Source organism: Passer montanus, unplaced genomic scaffold (genome assembly GCF_014805655.1).
Source record: "Passer montanus isolate IOZ18808 unplaced genomic scaffold, ASM1480565v1 scaffold33, whole genome shotgun sequence".
In the NCBI taxonomy this organism is placed as follows: domain Eukaryota; kingdom Metazoa; phylum Chordata; class Aves; order Passeriformes; family Passeridae; genus Passer; species Passer montanus.
The window spans coordinates 3458317-3473569 of NW_024368041.1; the positions used below are offsets into that span (position 1 = coordinate 3458317).

A 15253-nucleotide genomic window follows, 5' to 3' on the forward strand; every position below is an offset into this window, starting at 1 on the left:
AGGGCTGTGAACTCCTGACCACTGTGAGTTCTGGTCCTCTGACTAACAGTTCTGGCTGGCTGGCCAGTAGTCATGGAGTACTTATGTCAAGTGTCAGTGTTGAAGAGAATATTGAATCTGTGTTTCACATGAAAAGAAAAATACTTAAATCAATGCTAATTTTTGCGTTGACTCAATGAAGATAAGGATTTTACCATGCTTTTTATCAGAATGACACTAGATAGACCAGGACACAGCCATTACTTTCTCAAATAATGTCCTTTGATTTCTTTGGTGATTTAATGTTCACTAAAGAAAGGGAGAAAGGAAGTTGGTTGTTCATAGGTCTTTTTGCTAGAAATGGGCTCAAACCTAGAATGAAGTTTGGAGCTGGTGCTCTACTTAGTCCTTCTTTTTCTTTGGAAGCATACAGTAGAAAATAGTTTTTCCTTTGCTTTTCTGGTGTTTAATTTTGATCCCATAGGGACAAGTGCTTTGCAAATATCCTAAGGAGATGTTCTGTGCTGTGAAGAGAAATCCAGAGGGATCTGGGCAGGCTTGAGAGGTGGGCCTGTGTGAACCTCATGAAGTTCAATAAATCGAAGTACCAGGTGCTGCACTTGCATCAGGGCAATCCCAAGCACAAATACAGGCTGGGAAGAGACTGTATTAATAGCGGCCCTGAAGACAAGGACGTGGGGATGTTGGTGAGTGAGAAGCTCACCATGATCTTGTAGCCTGGAAAGCCAATTGTGTCCCCAGCTGCATCAAAAGCAGTGTGACCAGCAGGATAAGGGAGGGGATTCTGCCCCTCTGCTCCTTTCTGGTGAGTTCCCACCTGTAGTACTCATCCAGTTCCGGGGCCCCAAACATAAGAAGGACTTGTGCCTGTTGGAATAAGTCCAGAGGAGGGCTGCAAGTATGATCAAAGGGATGGAGCACCTCTCCTTTGAAGGCAGGCTCATAAAACTGGGGCTGTTCAGCCTGGAGAAGAGAAGGTTCTGGGAGAACTTACAGCACCTTCCAGTGCTTCTAGTACATCAAGGGCTACAAGAAAGCTGGAGAGGAACTTTTTATGAGGACATGTAGTAATCAAACAGGGGGAATAGCTTTAAACTGAAAGAGGATATATTTAGCTTGGAAATAAAGAAGATATTCTTTCCTGTGAGGGTGCTGAGATACTGGAACAAGTTGTCCAGAGAAGTGGTGATGCCCCATCCCTTGAAATGTTCAAGGCCAGGTTGGATGGGGCTCTGAGTAACCTGATCTAGTGGAAGGTACACCTGCCCATGTCAGGGATGTTGCAAGTAGATGATCTTTAAAGTTCCTTCCAACCCAAACCATCCTATGAATCCTTTCAACACATAGGAGATTCATAAAGAAGTCGTGCTCTTTTTGTCCCTTCTGCATCAACAAAATATAGATCTCAGAAATTGAGTCCAAGATTTTAAAGAACATATACATGTCAATCTTAATTGCATTTTCTATGTGATCTTCTCTGGATGGTTGGGGAAAAAAGTAATCAAAGACAAACAAAAAAAAATAACATGCTAGCAAAAAAAAGAGAAACCTTGTCTCATTTCCCTAAATGGAATCTTATTATATCTGTATTTTGAAAATGAAATAAAAATGTTATCTTCCACTTCTGTTTCTGCAATAACATTGCACAAGATATGGGGACAAAAAGCAGATTTGCCCCAGTTGCCTAATTGGACAGAAGTAGTTGCTGAATGCCAGTCTGACCTAAATGGAACTGAAGGATATTCACCAACCTTTCATCCTTTTGCATTTTCTAAGGTTAATTTTCCTTCCTTTGTGATTACTTCACTAGGCTGCAGCTGGGAGAACAAGAGGTACAGCTGAACTGAGAGCATCTTTCCATGCCTAGCTCATAAGGAAGTGGTTTGCTTGAGGCAAGAACTAAATGACCTGCTCATAATAAATGTTTTTCAATTAATTTAATCTTTTCTCTTGCAATCAGTTTGTCATGAAGAGACTAGATTATATAAATACATTCCTCATCTAACATCATTTGATGAATGTTTCAAGAGAAAATAAAGTAACTGCCTTTGTATTGATAAAAACTCACTTCAAGGCTGTTTGCCACTCGTTATGGCATCTCTGCTGCAAGTACAGCTAAGCAGATGGGCTTGTCAAGACCACTCTGAAGTTGTCCCCTGGACAGGACAGAGCAACAGGTAGCATCTATGTTGGAAGTAAGATTTTGAGTTTCAGTCATGGCTAACCAGCTAAGTTTAGCTGCTTCCTCCCAGTGGCACTCAGATTAAAAACCTGAGCTCTGTGACATATGGCTGCTCCAGTTGCAGTGGATCTCTCAGCTTGTTTCCAACATGCTATAACTTCAATTTACCAGAATGGCAATTATAGATGTCCAATTAAAATGTCCCATTTTACTGGGAAAAATGCTTTCCCAATGGTACTGTATGCCACTGAACAGAATTCAAAAATCACTTTTCCTGTTATGATTTTTATTTTCATAAAGAATGCAAACATGAAATACTTAATGTGATGTCCTAATTAATGCAAATATGCCAAACCCCTTTATTTTCCAGAGAAAATTATATTACACTGTTACATTTCCCTATTTCATGGCTGCATATTTTATATACTGTAACCATGGTTACTGTGTCATTAAAGTCTATTCAGAGGGAGTTGGGCATAGCATCAAGCCATCACAGAGAATGATTGCTTTTGTAAATTTAAAATAATCTCTGCAGCTAATTACTGTGAGTTTGTGTAAACTGGACCAATGGAGAGCATGAAATTTGGAACAAATTATTATACAGTCTGAAGAAATTAAGAATATTTTTATTTGATTTAGGAACTTGCCTTTTGTATCACAAATCTCTTAAACTTTTAATTGTGTAAAGCTCAAGCCATACACTGGCACACTGCTGGTACAGGAACACAGACAGCCCTGGCTGAACTGGATGTGAATGGTCTTAAATAGAAAGTACTTGCAATGGGCAGAAAGCTGGGGAAGGGACAGAGCATGCCTAAGCTGTTCTGATTTTGCATTGTTTGGAAATTTTAGGACGAAATTCAGCTGCTTGGGGATCTTTTGAGTTGTCTCTCACCTGCCAATTAAATATATGTTTTGTCTATATGGTGCACTATGTATTTGGATAGACTGGGGCTCTCTCCTCTCCTACTGCCCAGAATTGTAGTAACAGATGTAAAGTAAGATCTTGCTATCACATTTCCTTAATCTTTCTTCAAATACTTCAAATACTGATATCCTTATCAGAAAACAACATAGTCATGGCCAAACAGATGCCTAGCAGCCTTTGAACTGTATGGAAAGCTGAATCTAACAGTTAAAGATCCTCATACTCTGTATGCTACTAATCACTGTTGCAGCTTGTCCTCCCCCCCATTTTTCAATAATTGCATGATTTGTGGCACCCTGATATGTTAGTAAGAATTTTCCATTCCCCCCTGTACCTGTGTGCTTGTCAAATACTTGGGGTTTTTTTTTGTTCCACCAGCCTTTGAAACATTTGCATGGGACACTGCCACAGTGCGTGCAGTAACTGCACAGAGGTGAGGGTATGTGGGGTGACAGCTCCCATCAGCAGAGCAGCTGATGGCTTATCCCTGTCCTGTCTCTGTCCCTGTACTGCCACACATCCTCCATCTGCCAACAGCCAGGGGCAGTGGATTTTCTGAGTTTCATCTTTAATAATAGTTTGCAGATATTGATAACTAATCTTACTGGTCCTCATACTGTCCTGATCCAAACTGATGTTTACTTTGTATTGTGTTGTTTGTGTAACACTGGGTTACAGCAGACATTTTTCCTTCTCACAAATCTCAGAGAATAAGCAGAAAATCAACAGCACCTTCTCCAGATGACAGTGAGCACAAACTGTGTAGGGCTCCATAAAAACCTCATGTCCCAACCACTCATCTTCCCCATATCTTGAATTCTAACACAGAAGCTGTGGAAGGAACCGCATTGTCTCCATCAGCTTTGGGGAACACACTTCCCCAAATGGAGAGATGAATGGGGGAGAAATCTATTATAAATCTTGAGCAGTCATCAACAATTCCTGTCTATTCACCATTATCTAATTTTATCACTAAAAGCAGCTCTGCACAGCCTGGCTATCAGTACCCAACATGACAGACTTGGCCAGAGAAGATGCAAAATCTCAGTTTCCCATTGCCCAATGCCAGTGTGGCCAGTCACAGGCTGGTGCAAGCAGTCCTCAGACAAATAGCTGCTAACGTAGGGGTAAAAAATCCTGCCAGTGCTAAAAAACCACTGAGTCTCACATAGCCTTTTTTGCAACAAATAATTAGGCTGTTTTGATTTCAGTACTGTTAATTGAATAAATAAAATCAGTAACATGACACAGGCCTCTGTGTGAGTTCAATCTCCCTAACCTGATCACCAACAGAGTTGGAATTTTGAGGCTCTCTACCAACCTTTTCTCAACTAAGTGGTCCTTCCTTCTTTTTTTTTTTTTTTTCCCTGCATCTGTTCTCTTATCAAATTTATCAGCGGGATGCCTGGGCCCTTACCTAGGATAATATCCTGTCAGGAGGTAGATAATGGCATGGTGTAGTATTGTATTTATCTTTCTGTGGTATTTTTGCATCATTTTGGAAAAGGCCAAGTATGCCTGCAAAGATGTGGTGTTATCAGAGAACATTTCAAAACCTATTTTGCACTCAGGGGGTTGACAATGGGAGAGACAAGCACTTCAACATCACCAGCAGCAGGTGATCCTGCACCTCCTCATTTGCAATAGTTCAGCAAAGCCAGCCTCCAACCCTGTTTGGAAAGTGTGGGCATCTCCAGTATGCTCAGAGCTCTGTTTCCCTCTCTTGTATTGCTCCCTGGCAGAGTATAAACTACTCACTGGTAATGCAGGGTGGAAACACACTCCATCCCAGTTAAAAGCCTTGGGAGCATATATGAGACACACAGTTGTGTGGGGACACAGAGGAAAACTGCCCTCCTGGCAAAGGTGGTAAGCACATAACCCTCCATGTGACAGGGGCTTGCAGCAGGTACAATGCAACAGAACTCCAGAGCACTCCACTAGATACTTCAGTCTGCTGGTTTTTTCAAGGCTTCTGCTAAATCCACACTGCATTTCCCATTAAGTTAGTAAATGCTCATTTCAGAGAAACCCTGGCTTTTTTTTTTTAACATTTCCAAAAATAAAGCATAACCAGAGAGTTCCCGTTATGTAACATAAATATTTTATTATCTTCCACATTACTCACTTGCAGAAAAATAATCTAGACACAGTTTTGGCCTCTTTCATTATATAGCCTTGAAAAATATGATGACATATTGCACAGGTTGTTCTTCTACATAACCGTGGAATATTGCATTATGTATACCTAACCCTTTGCCAAGGTGATTCTTGAAAAGACAGGAACACTGAAAGTCTACTTCTTACACCAACTCTTATTGCTTTTTATACCAAAAAAATGGTGCCTGGTAATGTATTCTTTCTGCTTTATGGATATTATTTTTTGATTTTTCAACAATACAAAACTGTAATTTCTGCTAGAGTCATCATTCCATACCACAGAAGTGTAAAAATTAAATTAAAGATCCTGCAGGTCTTGGTCTTCCCAGACTAAGTGCTGTGCCATGGGGAGCTCTGCTGGGGTTTGGCAGGTTGCTGCACAGATGTAGCTGCTTGTGTGTTGGCGCATATGCAGTGAGCCACAGTGCCACAGTCTCTGGGCTTACTAACAAAGGGGCATCTCCATGCTTTTATTAGTTTGATGGTTCTCAGTTCCAGACTGTTCTGTTTTGGCAGGGATAGAGTTGGTTTTCTTCATAGTAGCTGGTATGAGGCTATGCTTTGGATTTGTGCTGAAAACATGTTGATAGTTCAGGGATGTGTTTGTTACTGCTGAGCAGGGCTTACACAGCACAAGGACTTTTCTGCCTCTCATCCCACCCCACCAGTGAGGAGGCTGAGGGTGCAGAAGGAGTTGGGAGGGGACACAGCCAAGACAGCTGATCCCAGCTGACCCAAGGGACTTTCCAAATCATATGGCATCCTGCTCAGCAACTAAAGCTGGGGGAAGAAGGAGGAAGGGGAAGACATTCAGTGTAGTGCTGCTTGTCTTCCCAAGTCACCATTACACATGATGGAGCCCTATTCCTGAGGATGGCCACACACCTGCTTGTCCACAGGAAGTGGTGGATCTCTTCCTTGTATTGCTTTGCTTGTGCACAAGGCTTTGGCTTTACTAAACTGTGCTATCTTTGTCTCAACCCACAAGTGTTCTCCTTTTACCTCCCTGAGGGGAGGAGAGGGATAAGGAACCTTGGAACACACAGTACCTTAGCACGGACTCAAACCCTGGTTCATGTAGTTAAGGCAGATTTGGGGCTGATGAGGAGATACACATCACAGCCCAGGCTGCCAGCAGCCATCAGATTTCCTGGTTTTCCTTCCCACCAACAGGGATCTTTGGGAAGCAACCTTCAAACAGTGTTTTGCAGCTTGTTTTTAAAGTTCAGACTAGAGAAATGACCTGTGCACTAATGGGCCAACTGCCATCTCCACACACATGCCAGGCACAATCAATACAAGTTAAGGTAACAAAAACAACATCCTTACTTGGCTGCAAGAGATGTGTTTTCCAGGAATGGATAAGGCAGTAGCCATTAAGCTATTCAGCCTCCTCTAGAATTATCTTTCTCAATTCTTCTCCACACATAATTTGGCAACTGCTCTATTTCTACATGATTTCTAATTGAAATTCTCCGCTGAATGTCTGGGCCTCTTCCCGTGCTCTAAGCAGCTGCACAAAGTGCTCACAGGTCAGGCTGGACACGTCCATCAAGGGCCACTGCACATCCAGAAATCCTCAGTGCATCCACAGCATCAGCATTCAGTGCATGTGCTGCTGTGCTGACCTTCTCTGAAGGGCACGTGTGCTTTTTAGTCTTATGCAAAAGTCTCAAGATGTCTCAAATATCAAGGACCAGAAAGAGGAAAACCTAACTAGGCTATGCAGCAGTCCAGCCTGGGGCTTGCTGCAGAAGGAGCCAGAGGGAAGGGGGATTATCACTGCAGAACCAGCCACACAAAAGGCAAGGTACCAAGCTGCCCAAGAAAACATGCTCATTAAACACTTCATGCACCTACCCAGGAATCACCCAACACAGTCCTTATGACTCAAGTACTACTTGAGGCCATGTCAGCCTGGCATAATGAAACTCTCATTTAGTAGATATCAGGGCTATTTAAGGTTTGTTAACATTTACAGTTGACTTCATTTTTATTTGAATTACATGCCAGAGATACCAGTAATATTTTGATATTCTTGCCAAATAAAACTTTTAATATTTACAGACATTTTACATGCCAGCTGGCTGATGCTAAGAGTTTTCGTTCACTTCAAAACAAAATTATTGAAGCCATTTACATGTCTCACTGACAGTTTACTTTAGCTTTCATTTCCAAGACATCAACATTAGCATCTATAATTTATTTTGCAGTCTTCTGTGGGGAAAGGAAAGCCCTCACCTCTGTATACATATTAACATTTATATGAATCAGCCAGTAATCACTTGGATCTAAGAGCTGAGTGTCATGTTTTAAACAAGATGCAGTTGAGCTCCCAGGCACAAAATCAGTAGATTGGGCCATCCAGGAAATGTACATGATCAACTGTAAGCTAATGCTCTAAAAAGTTTTGGTCCGCGGATGAGGCAATGCCATGAAATATTCTCATTGACAAATTTGATCTCAGAACCCTGCTTCTTTTCCCAAAAGGAAGGATTGAATGATACAGCATAGCGTGTTTTCTTGTGCTCCATTTTTGTTAGCTTTTAGCCCCAATCTTGGTCCTTCTTCAGGCCTTTCAGAAACCCAAGCATTTAATCCTGACTGTGCAGGACTTCCTTGTGCATACTGTATCACTTTGAGCTTTTTTACTCCTAGTCCTCACTTTACTCAGCTATTTCTTCTTCAGGATCACCAACACACATGTTCCTATTTTGAGTGTCCCTCAGTTTTGAATGGTGGCATGAGCTGATGCTGTTTAAAAGCACCTGTCCATCATTTAAGACAACTCTAAGACAGGAAGCTGCTGCTTTGCTTTACCTGCAATACTGTCATGTTCAACACAGTTGTCACAGATTACAATGAAAGAATGATTTGATTTATTTGCTTGCAAACTATTGTGTATGATACTGCTTTCAGAAGGGAGCCATGGGCAGGCAGGAGGAAGGTGGCTGTTCTTTGTGCATGACAGCTGCCCAGAGGAGAAGCCAACCCTCCATGATGGGGAGATGGTCCTTCCACAGGGAATTATAAATATGGCCCAGTGGGAGAAGCCTCCACATCACATGGGGTTTTGGTGTGTTTCTTCTTCTGGATTTTCATGGTGCTCTAGAGGACTACTTCCTGCTGCAATTCAGCAGCAGAACTGTATGTTTTGCTCAGCAAATGTAGTGCCATGAGGCCCAGCCAGCCCTACAGGAGTTTTTCCAAACACTCCCTCCCAGTCAGGGCCCCACCATGCTGTCAGCTTTCAACAGAGCACAAGCTGAGCCCACCACCAAGAGCAGCACAGTGATTTAATACAGGCAGGTTCAGCTTTCCTTGGCTTTGTGAGGAGGACAATGCTGGTTGCAGTAGCCCAGAAGCAGCACTAAGTTAACCTTTTCCAGGGTACAGCATAACCAGGTTATATTTGCTCTACAATCTGCTCTGGAGCAGCCTGTGCTCCTTGGGTGCTTGCAAGGGTGGGTCTGATCTAGCAGATCTTAAGTCCCCAGAATGGGAAGAAATCCCTCAGTCACCACAGTTGAGAGATACTCATATCTTTAGTGATGGGAAGGGCATTGTTGGACAAAGTAATACAAGGAGAAGGGAACAGTTGCCCGGGTGTGTCCACAGACAGTGGCAGAACAAGTCTTAGGAGGGCCATGTACTTCACATCCCAAAGCCTACTGCCTACCCAACCCCACTGATGACCACCTCCAATGGGTACAGGACAGTTTCAGATATGGTATCAAAAGCACATTATTCAGTCCCCCTGACACTTGCAGAAAATTTTGAGCTACAGATATTTTCTGGACAGCCACAACACAGTGGAGTTCTACACAACGTTTTCCTTCCTTATCTTCCTCAAAAAACAAAGTGAGTCTCAAGATCCCTTGCATGCCCACACAGACAGCTATGAGGGCTATTGAAATTTTGATGACAATTTTAGGACCTTCCCTACAAAGAGTACTTTTTATCTATCTTGTTGAAATTTCAGCACACTATATACCTTAGTAGCAATGCTGCAAGAACAGATCTCTTCAAATACCAAGGCATTAAACTATATTTCTTTATTCTAGTTTGCACTAGCAATTCCTAAAAATAAAAAAGCTGGTGGAATCCTGACTTAGTAAGTTAAGAAAAATAGTCATATTCCTGTAGCATCAAAATACCTTTTGAATATGAGTCTAGAATGGCTTGTAAAAACTCTAAATAGGGTTTCTTTGCCATGTAGCAACTATTATTGCCAATGTCTTGGGGTAATATCTGGAAATCATATTAAAGTAAGTAAAGAAAAGGTGGAGGAGGAAGCTGCATGTGAAAACATTCTTTCCCTGATTCATATCTGAATGTTCCCAGTCAACAAGCTCTCAAGTCTTCACTTGAACTGTGCATCAAAAGAAGCAGCCAATGTGTATTTTCTTGTCAAGCTCACTTCAAACTGATGCATAACAGCCATGTACTAGCCAAGGTCATTTCAAAGGTGTTTACTTCGACTGCAAACTAAATTTGTCTCTCTTCACTCAGATATAAAGTCAGTAATATTTGTAAACCAAACATTGTAGGGCAAAGGTCTGACTTGAAGCTGATGCTCACGCTGGAGCTGGGAGCATGAAACAGCTGTATAACAGTGATATTTCCCTGGAAGTGCTGGCATGCTCCATGCTATACAGTGGAGACCCATTCATAGGCAAGGCCTTGGGAAATGTCTCTGGGGCAAGACAATGATACCTGCCAGAGCAATACTAGACCATATTCAAGGGCTGCCCCCTAGCCCACAGGTGGCACTCACTGCCTGGCCTGACACCTACACCCACTTCTTCTGGCCTGGCTTCATGCCACTGCCCATCAGCACACACAGCAGTGGCCCCCTCCTAGAAGAGAGAGCCCTGTCACACTCTGCCACCAAGGCAAATGAGATCTGAAGCAGCCTGAAAACAGTCTTGAGCATTTACTTCCTTAAGCTGGGCCTGAGACTGCCTTAAGCTTTGGCAGCCCCTGGGAGCAGCCAGATTGAGGTACAGCTGGTCTCATCTGGAGCACCTCATCATCTCAGGAGGTGCAGACTTGTGTCTGACACAGCAAAAGGTGTCTCACAAACCATGGCAGATATTAGGTGGCCAAAGGACATGTACCGTGTCCCTAGAGGACTCTGTGCAGGCACAGGCAGCTGTCTGGACAGGCAGCTTCTGCCAGCACCAGTGCATCTTAAGCAACTAATCAAGGGCAAACACAACACCGCTGGTTTTTCTGAACCTGAGTTGCTGCTGTGTATTTGGATTACTTTCTTTTGTTTTTGTGTGTCACATAATATGACTTTCATTTTGTCCAACCTTCTGGATTTTTTAGCATCCATTTACAGTGTTACTAGGATGGTTTGCATGGCTCCTTTAGCTGGCAAATATTTTTCCAAATTGCTTGAACTTTCATTTGTTGTTTTTGTACTCATAGTAATAATGAATAAACAACAGAATGGTACTCCTTGTGTAAATAGGAATGGTCATCTTAAAGTCATCTCATGTGTTCCACTTTATGACATTTTTTATGTTGTGCAACATGAAAAAAACCCAGTACTAAATTTACTTTAATGCTGCTAATGGAAGACAAAATGAGTTCTTTGTAGATAACTACTAGGTTCTTGACATTTCTGACTAAATACAGTATAGGGCTACATTTCCACTGTGGTACTGCAGCTGCTAGAATTTGCCTGTGTCTAATCAAGCAAGAAGTTAACCTTGAATACCAAACACAAAATCTATAAACTAAAAGCTAGAACTAACTTGATTCCCTGAAGGTCACAGAATTTAAACAGAATGGAGCAAATCCATCTGAAAATTAAACATTCTGCATTATTGCATATGTATAGCCTTATGTCTTTGATGTAGGATTTTCAGACTGCTTTTTAACCTTTTAAAATGTTTTAAGTAGTCATAGTTTGAGTCAGATCTGTCCATGTTTATTCAGGGTTTACTCAAGCCAAGACAGCACCCCAGGGCGAGGATGTCATTGGACCTGTGCAGCCAGGAAGAAGGAAGTGAGTCTTTCCTCCTCCCTTGTATGAGCACAGAGGTGAATGTAATCCAGTTCCTTGTGCTCCATTAACTTGAGAAGAGGATGCAGAAAAATTTTGGCTCTGCAGCATGGTAAGGTGAGAGTAGATTCCCCTTGACCAAAGGGGGCACAGAGGCCCAGATCATTGCATGGATGGAATGTCATGCTCACTGGGTTTGCTCCATGCCTATGGGAAGAGCTCACCTCTCCTTCCCACTCTGCCCACAGTGGTACTTGCAGCCACAGTACATCATCCCATGAGCAGCAGAGGAAATTCTGACTGAGAAAACACTGCCAACTCAGGTCTTCTGAGATTCACAGGATAAGATTAAAAGGATATATTTAGCAGCACTGTAATTTCTTTTTCCAGAATCTCATTTAAAGACCAAATGTTTACAGTTCTACCTCAGAAAAATGTGAAGACATTTGAGATCCTGCACTCTGGTTTGCAAGGCTTTACTATGTTACCATCATATATCCTCTAATCACAGAGCAGTTAACACTCAGCCACAGATAACACATTACAGGATCCAGCTGCATCTCTAGAAAATGACATTTGCATCTAAATTTAGGTGTCTGAGCTCCTATTTCAATCAATGGAGCTCAGGGCTCAATCTGGGTCCCTGAACATCAGGCACCCCATTTCAAGAGGTCTTCAGTGAAGCATCTGAGATATCTGCATGGAGCTGGTGGATGTGACCCAAAGCCTGCACATCCTGAAGAGGCAGATGTGTCCTCTGAAGTTGGGACTGGATGGCACTTGACACTGCAGCAAGCCCACACTCCTGCCTTTCTCATGGGCAGTGCTGAAGGCTTCAGAGAAAAGCAGTCTTTGGTAGGCAGCTGCTTCATTCTTCCCCCTTGGCTGTGCTGGATGGGAGGGGGGAATTTCTCTCTTAACCCATTTACCAACCAATTTAACACCCTCACCTATGATGTGATGTGGCCCATTGAATGTCCTCCTCTGAGCTGTAGCTGCTGGCCTTGCTTTTTTCTCAGGTGGAGTGTCTCATCCTTCAGTGAAGCTTCCTGCACTGCTTGTCACAATTTCATCTCCCAGGCAGCTCCACAGTGAGCCTTGTGCTGAAACTGCAATCCCTGGGATTTAATGTAATGCTGTTATCATAGGGGAAATATGAAACTGGAGTCCAAGTAAATTAGAGGCATGATAGGATCCTGGACATCAGGGAGGAGTTGTATTCATGTGAGAAGTCAATGGATCAAGAGTAGCATATGAGACCAGGTCTCACAGACTGATTCGATGTTCTTTTGTTTGTACTCTTCATTACTAGTTCTGCTACATGGCAGCATAACTGTGCACAGAGCTAAAGGAAATATTTCACTGGAATTTTCCATTTTAAATTTTGTTTAATTTTTTTATGCCTGAGTAAATTATGTTTTGGTCAGCTATTTTGGTTTTCAGAAGATGCTTTCAACAAAAGCACAATTTTATATACTGTGACTGTTCTCTCCTCCCTTTGCCATTCTTTGTGGGAGTCCACCTTTGCACAATGCTTTCTCTATACAAAATTTCACTGATAATAGCTTAAATTTTTGTTCCCATAGAAAGAATATTTTATGACAATCTGAAGCAGAACACTGCCTTTTCAGATGACCTCAAATTTCTTACAGGTGACAGTGGAAGAAGCTAAAGAAGAATTTGTCTGTGTGTGTGTGTGAATTAACACTTCAGAGATGTGAGTACTCTGTCTCTCTTTCTGTGCTAGCCCTCTTGTAGAGGCAAGATCCCTTGCACTGTTTATCCCATGCCCTACCAGTGGTTACCCATCTTGTTTGGTCCTTTTTAGAATAAAATTTTAATTTTTCAGACAAAACAGGCAATACAAGAACTGAAGGTAATTTCCTGGTCATGCTTGAGACAGTGTTCTTTCCTTAAAGTCACGATAATTTTGATGGGCCCTTCTTTAGATGAAGTCCTTTCACTGGGCATGCACTGGTGGTTTGCTGGTGTGGTCATTGTCTCAGGGAGTTTGTTCTTGGCAGAGGGGCGGGACATCAGGAATCTCCGTGGTGAGCACTTACAGGATAACCTACCAAGAGGAATATTTTTCTTATTATTAATTAGGAGATGTCTGTGTCTTCAGCAGGGACGTTGTGTATTACCTGATTTTTTTTTCCACCCCATTTGATTTAGTATTATCCTTGTAAGATATAATCTTTATTTTAATGCCATTGAACTCTTGATCTCAATATTTTGTAAAAATGAGTGTCACAGTTTAATTATACATTGTGAAAGATAAGGCATTAATTATTAATAATTTTATTTTGGTTAAGAGTCTTCTTGCTGGCCACAGTGTGCACAAACACTAGAAAATAATCTCTTGTGCAACTTTTTCTCAAAAGATATGCCAACACTTATTAGTTGATATCCTCCAAATTTTACCCCTGTGCTCATTAGGAAGTGTTCAGACGCTGTAATATTGCAACAAAGGCTTGTACCACCTCCCCATGCAGTATCACTTTGCACCTGCTAAGATTTTTGAAACAGTATCTTTGGCCAACCAGGACTGAAGTGTTAATTGCTCAGACCCTGACTTCCTCAAATTTAGTTAAACTTTTTCTTCCTCCAACCTTCCCACAACTATTGTAACACTTAGTCAAATATTTTAAAAGATGTTAGAGAAAAGACAAGAAAATAAACCAATCCAAAATAATAAAATTTACAAATTGGGTTGTCAGTGGCAACCTTTCTATCCTTCACCATCCGAGTTCCCTGTGGTTTGTGGCATAAACAAATTTTAATTGAGTGACAGATTGTTATTTTCGTACTGAAAAATCCTCTCACAATTTGGGAGAGAAAATGCTCTGATAATTCTTATTAAAATCAGTCTACAAATTATCAAGGCCAGAGGCTTTTTTTGATTGCACTTTTACAATAGCCATCTGGACTTCCTCTGGAGATTTGTGCTTGAGCCCGGTCTCTATTTTTTGTAGTCACCATGCAGAAGCACACCCTGTCCAGAAAATCCAAGACTTCAGGTGCAGCTGAGCTAATGAATTACATGCAGTGATGTGCTTTGTGGGGTCTCTTAGGAACTCCTTGTTAAAATTCTACCACCAACCCAGAGACAGGAGGGATAATATTTCTCCTCTACTGAGGTCCACCAGATTCCTGCTAAATCAGCAGTGCCAGAGTTGACTTATCCTTTGCGCACTTAAAAAGCATCTAAAAGAGAAATTGTCTTCCTCTGTAATTACTTTCTCCACCTAGACTGGAGCTGCAGCTTACCACAGGCACATATAATTTATTTATTTTGTGATAAGTCTGTTATTGACCTGTATTGACAGCACAGTGCTGGCAGAGTGCAAGCGTGCAGAAGTCATTTAGTGATATCAATCACCTTAGCACTGGAAGCAGTCTCCCATCCCAGTGATTTCACATTTGCAATGAGAAGATATTAAGTATTTTGGCAAGGGGATAATTAGACAGAAAGTGGCCTCTTTTGTCATTGCAGGACTGATCCTGAGGACCAATCACATGAAGGAAAAAGTTACCATTGAGTCTAGAAGTCCTGGACAAAGTGCCTATAGACTCTCTGAAACACATCCATGGAAATGGTAAATCATTTTTTGATGCACTCCATGTCATCTTCATTACAGCAGCTGTGTGTGCATTTTAACCCACCACAAATGCATAGCCACTGGAATTAGGTCAGCCTCGGTGCAAAGGGTTAAACTAGATTAAATTTTACACATTTGCTGCAGGCTGAACATTCTTGTGCTGACAGTAGTTGTGTATATAAGATATTATTTTGGCAACAATGACTTTATGTGAGCACAAAAAGACCTTCAGAAATCTCTAATATCTTCCTAAGACAGGGACTCTCAAGCCAATTAAAGGGGTGTACATCCTAAAGACTAACAGGCTCCCCAGTAGAAAATGTCTTGTCATTTTGGAAGTATTCTTTTTTACTTTAGATTTTCAT

The 15253-nt window shown here is 41.8% G+C and overlaps 1 long non-coding RNA gene across 1 annotated transcript in view; it reads left to right on the forward strand.

The window, feature by feature from the left end:
* The window catches only part of LOC120505208, a 48226-nt gene that overhangs the window by 28934 nt on the left and 4039 nt on the right, over nt 1–15253 (forward strand). Inside the window, exons 2-3 of the long non-coding RNA XR_005628188.1 lie at nt 12939–13003; nt 14783–14885. This is a non-coding gene — a long non-coding RNA (uncharacterized LOC120505208). The remainder of the gene's footprint in view (nt 1–12938; nt 13004–14782; nt 14886–15253) is intronic.